General features: G+C 41.8%; 1 long non-coding RNA gene across 1 annotated transcript; it reads right to left on the bottom strand.

The window, feature by feature from the left end:
- Nucleotides 1–7560: 7560 nt before the first annotated feature.
- LOC126620182 (uncharacterized) lies at nucleotides 7561–14988 on the bottom strand. Its single transcript, XR_007622269.1, has 2 exons — nucleotides 14857–14988; nucleotides 7561–8103 (listed from the first exon to the last, which is right to left on the bottom strand). It is a non-coding gene; the product is annotated as an uncharacterized LOC126620182 (long non-coding RNA).
- Between the last annotated feature and the right edge of the window lie 1037 nt (nucleotides 14989–16025).

The following is a 16025-nucleotide window of genomic DNA, read 5'->3' as shown; positions in this document are numbered from 1 at the left end:
GGTGTGGTGCTAGGCATGGTTAAAAATTTCTTTCAAACTGGCCGAATGCTAAAAGAGTTAAATCATACAAATTTGTGCTTATTCCAAAGGCCAATCTAAGGAAAATGTCCCAATTTCGGCCAATATCTTTATGTAATATGGTGCATAAGATTATTTCAAAAGAGATCCCTAAGGTAATTAGTCTGAATCAGTCAGCGTTTATGGCAGGGAGACAAATTTCAGATAATATACCGGTGGTTCATGAATTGCTTCACTCTTTGAAGCAAGGGAATGAAGACGAGATCAATTTCGTGACATTGAAACTAGATATGGCTAAGGCTTATTATTGTGTTGAGTGGCTGTTTTTGAATGATATGTTGCATAAATTGGGATTTGATGGGATTTTTTTTCAGTGGGTGATGGAGTGTGTACAAACTGTCTTTTTTAGTGTGGTGGTAAATGGGGAAGCTTCAGGGAACATCACACCATGTAGAGCAGTTCGCAAAGGGGATCCTTGTGCCGAAGGTCTCTTTGCCCTACTACAAAATGAAGAAAAGGTGGGGTGCATTCGGGGCATGACTGTTAGCCATGTTGCCAAGCCTCTTTCTCATGTATTCCTTGCGGATGAATTGGTGCTATTTTGTCAAGCTACGGAAACAGAGGCGTTAAATGTTAATGGTGTACTCCAAAAATATGCTGAAGGGTCGGGCCAATTCGTGAATTTGGAGAAATGCTCGGCATACTTTAGTTCTAGTTGTTTGTAAGCATTAAGGATTCATGTGACAACCCGTCCCTAATTTTAAGTTTTATAAATTTTAAAATAGTGATTTTATGAAAATGAACCTAGAGGCAAAGATTTTGACAATTGTTGATCATTGGTTAGGGAGGCGTAGGACTTATTCTTTTACCGTATCCTCGAAGCACTCAACGGTACGAACGTATTGGCGAAAGACGTTTGCGAGTTCGGATTATAACGGTATAGTTACAGACATTTGAAGTCATTTTACTAAACTATAGTTTTTAAATTAATTAAAACTCCCACTATGTGCGAATGGTAACCAATCAAAGGTGAATGCCGACCCAATCAGGTACAAGTTTAAGGGCACCAATCAGCTACAAGGACAAGTGACTAATCAAATTAAAGGAACTAAGGACCAATCAGAAAATAGAGGGAGAGAGAGAGAGAGAGAGCCAATCAGGAGAAAAAAAAAAGTGTACCCCTCCTCTTCCCATCTATCCATCCCCGCGACCTCTCATTTTCCGGTGGAATTTTTTGATGCCACCACCACCTTCTTGAAGCTCTCACTCCCCTCTACAAAATCCAGTAAGAACCACCTTGATTAACCTCTGTACGTGGCGGTGCGAGGCCACAAAACCTGATGAAAACCAATGGTGCTCCAGCCACCCTTTTCATTTTGCTAGTGAATCAGCAAAGCGAAAGCCGACACCACTACTTGGGTTTTGTATCCCATCATCCTAGGAGTAAATCTCGACCAGCCTTGACCCCGTTGGACCATCATAGGCGACAAATCGACGTCAGGAAGCTTTAGACACCCGCCGGCTTTATTGGTGAAATCGACCATCTTCCGTCCCTTTTTCGACTTCATGACAGGTATAAAACTTGTTCCTCTTGTTGAGATCTATCTTCCTAAAAAATTTCGTAGAATTTGAAGTTAGTCGAAAAGGTAGGTTTTCGGTCGTCAGAAACCACCGCATGGCGGCAGCGAGTTGGTCGAGACCTGACCTACCCATTCTAGGTTAATTTGGATGCCCTGATTCCATATTTGACACCTGATTGACAGAATTCCAATGTTTGAGTATAAATTTGTTAAGGTCCGCCACTCGAATATTATAACAATCGACAATCCGACCGTTAGATCGTCGATTGTTATTATAATTAACTTATAAAATGTTGTGTGTCACTTTACTTATTTTCTCATATTTTTCTTATCATCATAGGGTTTGAACTCCTTCAAATTAATGGCATTTGTGTTTTTTTGGACTAATTATTTTCTTAGGTTTGATCAGATTTCTCTAATTGTTTTTCACATTTGTATGCAAGCTTTACCCTATGTTAAAATTGCAAAGGTTTCTGTTTATTTTTTTATTTTAATTAATTAATTAATAGTTATAGCATAAAAACTCCTTTAAATCCACAAAAATCTTAACTGAATTCACTGCCTGACTTGCACAGATTGATGTCGAAGTCAGCAATAGCAGTGGTAACTATGTTGCAACACTCATGTCTCTGTTATAGCTAAAGCAATTCCATAATTTAATATGAATTAAGGTGGAATTTTCCTTTTTACCAGCAATGGTCTTTCAGAATGCTCCAAAACTTGTGCCACAGCTATCATTTAGCATCTCGACCATACAAAGGATAACCCAACAAAGAAACTTCAAGACAAAGTAGAAATTATACCTTGACAATAAGAAGACAACCTGAAAGAGTTCAAAAACCCGATGATCTTTCATAATGCTCCTTCAAATTATACCAGTCATAGCTCGGATGCCCTATAAATTATACAATTATATCAGATCAGAGTCTCCTCATGTAACAATTGTACATAAATCAATAGGGTTTGGTTCCCTTCCAATTAAAGTTATAAATTGCAGGAGACCATACTAATAGAATTGAATCAACTTGTGGTGAGGCAAAAAGGTCCCCGCAAATAACTGCAGTTAGCACTCCATCCCCCACAAATCCAGCGTGTGTAGGCTCATGCCCACTTCTACCTCCTTGTATCATCAAGATATTTAAATTAGAAAGCCTATCTCTGTTACATAGTTTACAATTCCATTTCATTCTAAAAGCCATCAACGAGGAAAGATTCATTTTTACAACGGAAAATAAAATTCAAAGCTTTCAATTTCTACATGTTCCTCGAGTCTTATCTAAAAAAAAAACCAAACAAATACACTAAATCAAAAGAAAAAGAAGTCATAAAAAAATAAATGAAAATTTGAAAAGTAGCAAAATTGTGGGGGAAAGAAAGCTCTCACCTTTGGTACGTTTTAATGGTTCTTCTGGCAATTGGGTTTTCTCAGTTTTGAGTGAAGTGTTAGAATTGGAGTGATGAGGGTGATCAGGGTGGCTATGGAGGTCTGCAGGTGAGGGAGAGAGTTGGGATGTCTGTATTTTTCCCTATTTTGTTCTGGCTTTTGACTTGTGTTAGAATAAATGACAGAAGGACAATAATTTCTGGTTTCACTTTGCGCGACGCGGGTGGGTCTTCGACGTCAAAACTGCTTTGCGAGACGCAGATGGGCAGTCATTGCACAAAACTGCTTTGTGTGACGAATGCTGGCGTCGCGCAAAGCTGTTTTAGGCAATGACTGCCCATCTGCGTCGCGCAAAGCAGTTTTGCGCGACGAAGGCCCACCTGCGTCGCTCAAAGTTAGGAAAAAAGTGGTAAAGATCCTTCCTTTGGGGCCAAAATCTTGCGCGACGCACAAGAGCGTCGTGCAAATGGCTTTTGTGCAACGAAACTTTGTGCGACGAAGGCTAGCGTTACGCAAAACTGTTTTGAGCGACACCACCTTCGTCGCGCAAAGTTCCGTTGTGCAAAAGCCATTTGCGCGATGTTTTGTGTTTAGCGTCGCGCAAACACACTTTGCACGACGAAATTTGCTCCATCACGCAAATTGATTTTTGTACTAGTGTTATTACGCGTGCTCGGGCGTGAAATAGGGTTTAGGAGGAGGGATATATAGTATGTGGGCGTGATTGGAAACCCTTCCTGTTCCTGAATACTAGTTAGGAGCTTCTTTAGGGAAGATGCTCTAAATTCCATATGATACTCTTTCAAATACTCTAATTCCAAGATAGAAGTTAAAAGGTATGATTTTGCTCGATGAATTTACAAAGAAAGAGTTTTAACCACAATAGAACTCTTTTAAACAACCTGATAATTACTAGATAATTACATAAAATAGATTCACAAAATTAAAACTCGATTCTTCACAGGATGAGGATCGGCTTTGGAACGAGTCTCACAATGCTGTGCTTCCAGCTGCAACAGCTTTGAAGCTGAAGGTTTTGAATTTAAATTTGGTGGGAGATTATGTTTATCACCATCTATCATCCACCCATGACACGATATGGCTATAGCTCCTACCAATCACAAGTAAGCATTATGGATTTTTTTTTTCTTTTTCTCTCTTTCCTCTTAGTTGCTACTAATCACAAGCGGAGGCAACGCCACTAAAATTGTGCATTGAAACACCAGAATTATCTGCCCTTCAACACCATTGCTGAAAGGAGTGATTTTCACAATTTTATTTTCTTACATTCCTCCTTTTTGTTCCTCAGTCTTTAACATAAATAAGGATGAATCAAGGAGAAAAAAACAATAAAGTGAAAAAGGAGAAAAATAAAGCGTGTAAATGACTACATTGTTGCAAACTAAAGCTTTTGAGTTCCCTCTAAAAAACTCAAATTATTTTCCAGGATTCTAATGTTTGACATGAATAACCAAAACATGTAAAGCAAAGTGTTCTGTGAGAGATATTTTTATGCGTAACACTACGTAACATTACAAAGATTGCATAGCCTAATTGTTGTGGCGTGCAACATATAATTTGTGGCCATCTGATTTTAAATTACTGAGAGCCTTTGGAAATCACTTTTAACCCAGCGTACAACAATACTGAGCGCATACTGTTGTTGTGTTGTTATATGATTTGGTGCATGGACCATGTATTTGATTGGACATATCAAGCCATAAATATCTGTTAGCAGTAAAGTTCATATAAGCTACCAAGTAAATATATCGATACTAGCCAAGTAATATACACCAATAGAAGTAACAGTTTTCCCCTGTCTGTCTCTTTCTCTACTCACTCCATCCAGTTCTCTGAGTTCTAATTTTTTCACCTTTACTTGGATCATTTGACTGAAAACTATGTTGAAGTCCCACATCAGTGGTGGGAAAGAAAACCAATGGGTTTAAATCTGATTATCCCACTCTAACTAATACTGAGGTTTTTTGTGGTAAAATCTCACACCTGACGGATTTGGCAGATGGTAAAGTTGGAGACAGTATTGTTGTAGTTAGAGTTGAGCCCCCTGGGTCCGTCGATCTAAAAATATTTCAACATGGTATCAGAGCTCCTAGTTACGGGCACTTACAAGCCATAGGCTTGTCATAGGAAGTGTGGGCTTTGAAACAAGCTTGGACTCTTAACATAGGGTCAGCCTCTGAGTTCTAAGAGTCACTTCCTGAAAAAGATTGAAAACAAGTTTGGACTCCATTGGAGCCAACCTCTGAGTTTCAATTGCCGATGTATGGATTTTCACATGTGAACCACTAAATAGGGTTACACATGAGGGGGAGTGTTAAAGTCCCACATCGGTGATGGGAAGGAAAACCAATGAGTTTAAATATAATACCCCACTCCAACTAATACCGAAGTCTTTTGTGGTAAAACCTTACACCTGACAGATTGGGCAGGTGGTAAAATTGAGGATAGTATCGGTATCGTTAGAGTAGGATTCCCTGAGCCCATCGATCTAAAAATATTTCAACAAACTAATATGATTTTGGAATGGTAAGTTGGTACTGAATGGTAAGTTGCCCTCTTGAACATGTATTTTCTGTCATGTCCATGTGAATCTGCAACCTCTTTTATGAGTCAACTCAAGATCAATTAATTGGTGCCACAAGTGAGAAATTCTCATGTCCGGCAGCCTATATTGAGCACCGCCCTCACAAGAATTCTTCCATATAAGGTCGGCTGGACACACGTATATGTCTTTCCTCTCTAGAGGGGGCTTCTAGTTTTTCCTGACCTTAAAGTAGCAGCACCTCTTTCCAGCCTAGTGATGAGTGCGCTTCAAAACTATTTTTGACGTAAGAGTTGTGTAATACAAATTAAGACCCATTTAGATCTGTTGTTTACTTCTTTTCAAATACAAAAAGTAATTTGGTAACATGGTTCAATGAAATATGGGGTGTCTTATGTTGGTGTAAATTTGATAATTCCTAAGTGTATGAGTTTATAATGTCTTAGACTAATTCATATTTTCAGTTGTAATTATTTAATTCCAAGTTTGTCTCTCATGCTCTCAATCACAAAAATAACAAGCATTTCAAAAACATCCATTCACGTAAATTTGTCATGCATAATGCACTCATATAGTGCCGGTTTTGGTTGGTTCAAATACAATTAGTTTGGGGTTTTAGGTTTACGAACTGGCTGATTAGGTTAAGTTTGGACTTAACTATTGTTTTTGGATTTGGTGAAAGATTAATGGATCAGACCAATTCTGTTATTTTGCTGTTGTTGTACGAGATGTATCGAGAGCAAAAAATTCTGATAAGCAGCCCGTGAGCATAGGGAGGAAATTTCCAGAAGAAAACCAGTTTTATAGCCGTGTGATTTTAGAGAGAGATTTAGTTTTTAATCACTGAAATCAATCAAAAGATGGTCCATGGGCTTTTCTCGGTTGGTCTACTACAGTCGATATTAGATCATTTATTTCATACATTCTGCATGATCGCCTTAATTAGTATTCTGCAACTTCGAGATGAAGGTGATGGCCACGTTAGTGTCTTGCCTCTTCAACTCGAAGGCTGAAGAGATGTAAAGTAGCAATGAGTGGAGATAAAACTACCTACTAGTATGTGTGTCTAGTTCCTGAGTTTTGTAAGTCTTTGTGCACTCATTTCTCTTAGTGTTTGTCTTGACTTGGAAGCACGAAGATTTTTCTAATGATAGATTTTGCCTCATTAAATCCTACACCTTGTGTTCACATTATTGCTGTGTAGAATATTTTCGTATGTGATGTGGATGTGAAAATTTAAGAATTGAAATTGAAATTGAATTTTTAAGTTGGAACCTATTCACCCCATCTAAGTTAACTAGTATCCATCCTAAAACCAAGGGCAGCTCTAAGATTTCAAGGACTGTGTGCGAAAATTAAACTAAGGCCCTTTCAGGTACATGACCTTTTTTTTGGGTGTTTAAAACCTTTTTTTTTCCTTTGTGGTACATGTATGAGTACGAAATATAATATAAAAGTCAACTTTGTAATACAATATAGTCTGCTGAACAATAAACATAGAAGAATTTTAAGAAAAGTATATGTCAAAGAAATGAATTTTTTTAACCAAGATATAAGAAAGTATATAAAAAAATCCAGTAATCTCCAAAACAAAAAATAACTTAGAAATAGTTATATGCATATATAACTTAATTAGTTATATGCACATATATATATATAAATCTTTTTGAATATATAGAACTGAAATATATATAATTAAAAGTTGGGGGCCCCTTGTAGAGCTGCTCCGACACTCTTCCAAAACCTCCACTGCCTAAAACTTTCATCTTATTTATTATTTTTACCAGTTTACTGATCTTTACAGCTTCCAAATGACATTCTAAAAAGAAACGAGTTGTTGGTTTTACCCGGCTGCGGATGTCAGATTCTAATCCGAAACACCAAGAACCCAAAAATATGGCCCCTGAGCCAGCAACCCAACACTCAGGATCTTACAGTTTCCTAAGCACTATTTAACTTAGCATAAACTATGGTAAAAAAGAAAACGAAATAAAATAGCTTTTACGAAGCACAGATTAAACAAAAACATGAGGACTTGTAAAATAAAATTGAATGGGGGCCATAGATAGTTAAGAGCATCTCCTGTCAAAAGAAAATTATCAAATGTTAATTTGATGACCGATATGGTTGTTCATCTGGAGGAATTTTCGATGGGGACGTTTCCTGGCCTACGAGCACACAGCTGTGGAGCCAAAAATAATCACAAGGTGACACGTGGATTTTTGACAAAAGAAGACAAAATTACCCTTGAGGCATACCGGGATTCCTACGTGCAAGCAGCAGGCAATTATCCCTCAACCAAGTCAAAAGTGCCCAAACTAGGTATCAACTTAAAACCTAATTTATTCATATATTTCCCATTTCATTATTTAGCTAATCAATTAGCTAAATAATATACTTATTCCTTTCATATTTCCTAAAATCATAATAATTGACTAATTAAGGGATTAATTACCTAATCAATCCCTTAATTATCAATTGAAACACCCATCCAAACCTAAAACTACTAAAGTGGCCGGCCAATCCCATCAAGAAAAGTAAACCATCTTATTCTCCACCTTTTCCACTATTTTGCTTTTTTAATTACCCTAATTAACTAGCCAATTAATTCCAAAAACCACCAAAACATTCATTTTATGTTTAATAGCCAAATAAATGGGCTAATTAAACCTAAATCAAACACAAAAACCCTAGCTAGGCCGGCCACCCCTATCCCTATAAATAGATTCCCATTTTCACCAAAAGATCATTCCAATTCTCTAACAAAAAATCCCAAATACTCTAAACACTATTTCTCTCTAAAATTCTAACTTTGGCATCGGACGTTCTTCGGCCAAAGCCCCCCCCATTCATCGTGGGCGCGTGAGGCTTTTGGCCTTAACCTAAGGTGCTAGTTGTTTTGTAGGTGCAAAATTGTCCAAAATCGAGGAAGAGAAAATTTGCATCCACAAATTGGTGCTTTCATTGAGAGTTGAAATCCATACTCGTAGAAGACTCTCGCACAAAAAGGTTTTTTTCTTTATTTTCTAGTCCATTTGAATATTTTTCATACGTTCTTATTGTTAGAATTTTTTACTTGCAAAGGTTCTTTGATAAAACGTATAAGCAAAATATAATGGGTAGAAATTTAGAAAATTCCATAAGTGAAAATTCTAATGTTCAAGAAATGGGATTGCGGAGATCCGTGAGGCTAAATGCGACAATAAGTGGAGCCGCACCACCACCACGAGTTTCCACCATGGGAACCACCACGGTGGCTACCGAGGTAGCCACCCGTGGCGAGGTCCATGGTGCCTTCACCACGGCCCAAGTCGTGCCATCCAAGTTTGCACGGGCCCGGGCCCAAGCCTCGCATTCGCATGCATCACATACTAAGCAGCCTGCTCCCGCCAAGCAACCTGGTCCTGCGGCCCAGCCTACTCCCGGCAAGTAACCTGCTCTTGCGGCCCAGCCTGCTCCTGCCAAGTAGCCTGCTCTCGTGACCCAGCCTGCTCCCGACGAGCAGCCCACTCCCGTGGTCCAGCCTGCTTCCGTCGAGCAGCCCACTCCCGTGGCCCAGCCTGCTCCCGTCGAGCAACCCACTCTCACAGCCCAACATGCTCCTGCCGAACAGCCTGCTCTCGTGACCCAGCCTGTTCCAGACGAGTAGCCCACTCCCGTGGCCTAGTCGAGCAACCCACTCTCACGACCTAGCATGCTCTCGTGGCCTAGCCTGCTCCCGTGGCTTTCTAAGCAGCCCAAGACTATCTCAACCATCCGGACCTACCATCGAGCTGGGGGCATTCTCACCACATTTTTTCGCGGATTTGACATTTCCCAACTCAAATTTCGCTCCCGGAGTCTACCACCCTTCCACTGCCCAAGGAGGCGCATTCATTCCAAGCTCTTCCAATCCAAATGGCGAACAACACTTGTCTCGACAAGTCATAGAGTTGACGAGCGCCCTTGCACAACACGCAACTTTGGTGAATCAACTTTTGCAACGCATCGGGATCCAACGTGCCCCGGACGAGGTATCCCGAAGTAGGACAAGGGCAGACGGACATTTCCAGCAGTGTCCCGGCAAGCAGCCACTCGACCAGCCACGAGCCGAACGTTTGGGCAGTGTACATTCCTGTTTTAGCGCGCGAAGGAGCATGCACTCTCGACTAGGCTCACGGATGAGCATACATTCACGGTTGGGGTCATACTCCGATAGTCAACATGAGCAACCTTCCGGGCAAAGTGTCCATTCGCGACTAAGCCTACAAGGAGCATCATTCACCTCACATCAGAATAGGCAGCACGACGGACAGAGAGAAGCAGTCACTCAATCCAGCTCAAGTTCAACCAGCAGCCTGCGAAGAACTCGCTCGCCTGCTAGAAACGCACCACATGCACTGCATCTGCGGCATAGACGAGTTAAACACATGGAAGAGCAGCCTAGACCAGCAAGTTATGGCTGAGGGCAGCCGAGAGCTCCGCTACCCCAACAAAGGTAAATTCAGGAAGAAGTAGAGAGACTCTTGACCAAGCGATTGCATGATTTCCAACGCAACGAGGTCACCGACGAGGCACTACAACGGAACATGACCAACATAAGCAGGTCACCATTCACCGACGAGATCGAGTAGGCAGAGCCTCCACGCGAGTTCAACATGCCACATTTCATATCTTTCAAAGGGGATGAAGACCCGGAGAGACACTTAAAGCGCTACCGAAACACAATGATCGTTTATCGAAACAACGATGATCTCATGTGCAAGATATTTGCCACCACTCTACAAGGCGAGGCGCAAGATTGGTTCTACACCCTGCCGCCACAATCCGTCCGAAATTTCTACGAACTTTCTTTGGTTTTCACCAAAGAATATTCATCCTATCGCTCGATCAAAAAGAAGTCTGACCATTTGTTCGACGTCAAGAAGAACCCAAAAGAGTCGTTTCACGACTATGAGATGAGGTTCAAAGTAGAAAAGGCAAAAATAGTCGGAAGCAACGACTCGATAGCTAGAGCAGCATTCCAAAAAGGACTTCCAGCAGACCACCCGCTATTCGGAAAATTGATCATGAAAGAAGATCTAACTCTGGCAAACTCTTTTGCTTTGGTAGAGAAGCATGCACTTTGGGATGAGGCTCGCCAATGCACATTCAAGGACTTGAAGAAGTACCCGACATCACCTCCCTAGAAGCAACGGATGACTTATTCGCATGTTTGACGGTATCTAAAGTAGCAATAAGCTCTACCATCATGCGAGAAGAGCTGGGGGCCCGACTACCTGTATTCTACAGTTACCTGTATTCTACAGTTCAAAAGCTCTCCTCGATGCTATTAAAAATTCAAAAGCTAACTTTGGCGATAATTGTTGTAACCCAAAAGCTTAAGTTTTACCTTCAAACGCAAGCAGTCATCATCATGACGCACTATTCCGCCGAATCCAAACCAGCGACGATAAAGGCGTAGACCCTGGCAGATGCAAATTTTTTTACGAACGCAACAACTAGGTCCAACAACGCCCCGAAGGAAGCTGAGCACACTTTAGCCACACCTGCTCCCTCAGTGGAGATTTCTGGCTTTTGCATGTCGACGGCGCATCCAACTACGAAGGCTCGTGAGCAGCCGTGGTTCTTGCCACCCCAGACGTTTCAATGCTCAAGCAGGCGATCACTCTAAGCTTCAAAGCATCTAACAACGAAGCAGAGTACGAAGCCCCACTAGCAGGCCTTCGAATGACAAAAGACTTGGTGGTGAAAAAGCTTCAATTCATTCCGAGTCCTAGCTAATCACCAGCCAGACTACTAGGGGCAAAGGCATGACGATCGTGGCAACCGACTACTTCACGAATAAAGGTCGTACCCAGTGCACAAGGCTCCCGCTTTACGCAGGGTCTGGGAGAGGTGAATGTCGGCTAGCCTTACCCCCATTTATGGAGAGGCTGCTCCCAAGTCTCAAACCCGAGACCTACTGCTCATGGGTGAATGCACTTGCCATCGCACCAAGTGCGACCTCTACAAGAAAATGGCCAGACGAACTCCAAGGATGTCTATGGGCATATCACACAACCAAAAGACAAGCAACCGAAAAGAGATGGCCACAAGCTTAGATCTGGCAGAAAAGAGGCACGAACAGACTATCACTCGCATCGCAGCCTACCAGCATCAGCTCTTCTCCAGCTACAATAAAAGGGCCAAGATCCGGCAGTTCCAGCCTGGAGATCTGGTCATAAGAAAAACCTTCATCACTGCCAGCAGAAAAGGCTCCAAAAATATGGATCTCATCTAGGAAAGTCCGTACAAGATCAGCAGAGTAGGTGGCAAGATCCGGCAGCATCAGCTCCTCTCCAGCTACAACAAAAGGGCCAAGATCCGGTAGTTCCAGCATGAAGATCTGGTTGTAAGAAAAAAGCTTCATCATTGCCAGCAGAAAATGCTCCAAAAATATGGATCCTATCTGGGAAAGTCCGTACAAGATCAGCAGAGTAGGTGGCAAGGACAATTACACCCTCGCCACCATAAAACGACAAAAAGATTGAAAAACAGTGGAACACCTACAATCTGAAGAAGTACCATGTGTGACCTCTCGCTACATCAAAGCCCGAAGACTCAAGCAGCTCGACGGGCACTACCTCACCAGCCGAGGATTATCCAGTTGTTATGCAGTTCTTACCTTACATCTAAGTTCTCGTTCGTTTAACTTGTTTTTCAATGAGGAATTCAGAAGTAATCACGACTTGGCTTGGCTGCATGCTTACAACAACTGATCACTCCTGCACTTTAAAAGAAGACCGCGCCCTTCTTAGGGACTTACCGCAGGAATTGCGCCCCTCGAGGGACCAACCATGCTCTCCAGTGCTAGAGGGTAAACTAATTGCTCTCCAACGCGAGAGGGTAAACCAATTCCCCGACACCCACATGGGTCAGCTCTCCAAGAACGGGAGGATAAACTCTACACTCTGAATATCCAAATGTGGATGAGTCGGGCTGCCCTAGTATAACTAGATGCACGATGGCTTACGCCGGGATCCCTAGAAGTAACCGCAATGGTCTTTTTCAAGGCTTAGCTAACTGAAGGATTTTGGGTCTCTTGGCTTAATCCGTGTGGAATCGGGCCCTAGAGACGGAGATGGCACATTACGCAGTACATCCAATGGATGGCTACCCTGGAATCCTAAAGCTGCTACCGAGTGCACTAAGGTAGCCTACGGATTCCGGAAAACTGCCTACGGCTTGCCCTTCGAGCAGTAAAGCCGCACTAGACTTATACAACCGCACATTCTTGTGAAAGGTTAAACAAGCTAGCACGCATATACGAAGTTTTATCCATTGCCGACATGCTACGTAGTCGATAAGCTTCACCTCTGCCAAGCGCGGAACAACCTACACCAAGTCCTAAAGTGTTGTGATACTTGATACGCAACCTACAGAATTGGAGAAAGTCAAGGTTAACAGCCTAGTGGTTACGCGGACTTGTCTATTTCTGTAAGTAAGGCATCCGGCTGCCAACCCAATGGCTAACAACTTTACAAAGTTCTACACCAACACCTATGGCTGCATAGGCTACGCGAGCTTGTCTGCTTATAAAAAAATAGCATGCTTGCCACTGGTCTATCAAGTCTAAAGGTTAGGGCATGAACAAAAGAAGCAAAAATGAAGAAAAGCTAAGGAAAACATGTTTATAAACAACTAGCAAAGGCCGAAGAAGTTCAAGCAAAAAAAAGAGCTACAAGGAAAAACAAAGAAAATCTTAAATGCTACCTAGATGACTACACTTTAGCAGCCTGGACATCCCACAACTATTCGGTCGCCACACCTTCAGTAGCCGCGAAGCTCTTAGCAACGGCATCACCCCCAACTGCTCCAGCCTGGGCACCAACTTCTCCAACTACTTCACCAATACCAACATGGACGCGCTGCAGCTCATCCACTTCTTTCTTCAAACTTTCGTTGATCTTCAATACACCTTGAAGTTCCAACACTTGGGGTTCAAGCCTATCGACGATTCTCTTGAAGTGGATCACTTGATTATAAGCAGCAATCAACTTTTCATCCTTTGCATAAGCAGCGAAAGAAGTCTTTGGTTTTTTCTCAGCCGGCATCTCTTGAGCAGGCAGGGAAGATCCTTTTTCCCACCTTCACTTGCAGCAGGATCCACAACGGTGATTGGACTAACCAATGCATCCGCCTTGATCCTATTCACCTCTTATTTTGGGAGCAGCCCACGTTTCTCTTGACGAAGAGAGTTAAAGTAGCCAACGCCATTCGTGGTACCCAGCAGAGGAGTTCAACCCAACATTCCAGTAGCCCATGAGATCCACAATCTCCTCATTGCTCTCAATCGCCAGCCTAGTCTGAGTCAGGTCCAAGAGCCCAAAGGACATGAGCCATGCGGCTCGCCTAGCACTGCGCCCCAACGTCACAATCCGCGACCCCAGCCGTACAAGCTGCCCTTGGCTCAAGCCAAGCCAAGCTGCCCAAGCAGTGGTCCCTGCCATGACATCTCATCGACCTATGCCGAGCAAATTCCTGGCCCCTGCCAACCGACATGCCACACCACCCCGACGGCTGCCTTGCAATAGCACTATCCAAGAAGAAGGCAAGAAAAATTAAATTTTTCTTACATCGGTGCGGCACGGAGAAGACGAAGAAATCAACGAAAGACGGTCCTTTGCACGGGCAAGATATAGAAGATTGCTAAAGAAGGGGGAACAAATATCCTCTAACTTTCTCTCTCTTGTTGGGTAGAATAAATCGCTCTCTAAAGTTGATTTAATAACCCACTTAAGGTGGACTTAAATAGGCTTTGAGAGAAATTTATTTCCCTTTCCTAGAAGGATTTAATTTCCATTTACAGAGAGAATCAACATCAAAATAGGAAGCAATCTTAAGTTTCCTAAAGCAAGAAAATCTCTACACATGTTGCCCTTTCCTACAAGCAGCCCAACAGGTGTGGGGGCATTTGTGGAGTCAAAAATAATCACAAGACGACACGTGGATTTTTGACAAAAGAAGACAAAACTACCCTTGAGGCATACCGGGATTCCTACGCGCAAGCAGCAGGCAATTATCCCTCAACCAAGTCAAAAGTGTCTAAAATAAGTATCAACTTAAAACCTAATTTATTCATATATTTCCCATTTCATTATTTAGCTAATCAATTAGCTAAATAATATACTTATTCCTTTCATATTTCCTAAAATCATAATAATTGACTAATTAAGGGATTAATTACCTAATCAATCCCTTAATTATCAATTGAAACACTCATCCAAACCTAAAACTACTAAAGTGGCCGGCCAATCCCATCAAGAAAAGTAAACCACCTTATTCTCCACCTTTTCCACTATTTTCCCTTTTTAATTACCCTAATTAACTAGCCAATTAATTCCAAAAACCACCAAAACATTCATTTTATGTTTAATAGCCAAATAAATGGGCTAATTAAACCTAAATCAAACACAAAAACCCTAGCTAGGCCGGCCACCCTATCCCTATAAATAGATTCCCATTTTCACCAAAAGATCATTCCAATTCTCTTACAAAAAATCACAAATACTCTAAACACTATTTCTCTCTAAAATTCTAACTTTGGCATCAGAGGTTCTCCGGCCAAAGCCGCCCCCATTCATCGTGGGCGCGTGAGGCTTTTGGCCTTAACCTAAGGTGCTAGTTGTTTTGTAGGTGCAAAATCGTCCAAGATTGAGGAGGAGAAAATTTGCATCCACAACAGCTTCCTAAGAGGTTGGCGCCAGTTAATATTGTCTGTCAGGCTTCTGCTTATTGGCGGGCTGTAAGAGAAGGACAAAGTTAATTCTGAATTGTGCCTTTGTGTGGCCTTAGGTGTAGGCCTTGAGGCTCATAATCAAAATTAACTTTAGGTGTTCAAGCGTGCCACTGCCATCTTTAGCATGACAGATGTAAAATAGATGTTTAGTTTAATTGTATATGCGCGAGAGACCAAGTTAGCTATGAAAGGTGCCTTTGTAGGGCCTTAGGTGCAGACCTTGAGGCTCGCAATCAAAACTAACCATGTACTTGAACATATAGTGGTTGTTTCATTGTTGCAAAAGTATTACAACTATTATACTTTAATCACCCGAGCCCGCAGAGCAAAACAAACCCAGATAAGTGCCTTTGTAGGGCCTTAGGTATAGGCCTTGAGGCTTCCCATCAGAATTAATTCTATACTCAGGCGTTCTATGGCAATCATAATAAAACAAAAGTAAAACTAAGAAATAGGCTGATTACTTGCGCCCCAAGTAACGTCGGACTTCTTGTTATCAAGGATTGTCGTGGATAGGTTAAGTCCACATAAAGTTCTTTTTTTTATGCCTTGAGACCAAGGGCTTTTGATTGATAAATCTTGCATGCCCGAAAGGTTAGAACTTAGATCTAGTCAAACATGGTTGGGCACCATTAAACCGACCAGATCCAAGAACAAAGAAGCCTTTTAATCATAAACTTGCTAGAAATAACTTGGATACAGATGGAAATATATATCATA

This window comes from Malus sylvestris, chromosome 4 (assembly GCF_916048215.2).
Source record: "Malus sylvestris chromosome 4, drMalSylv7.2, whole genome shotgun sequence".
In the NCBI taxonomy this organism is placed as follows: domain Eukaryota; kingdom Viridiplantae; phylum Streptophyta; class Magnoliopsida; order Rosales; family Rosaceae; genus Malus; species Malus sylvestris.
Note: the sequence above shows the minus strand (reverse complement) of the source record. Positions and strands in the feature narration are given on the sequence as shown.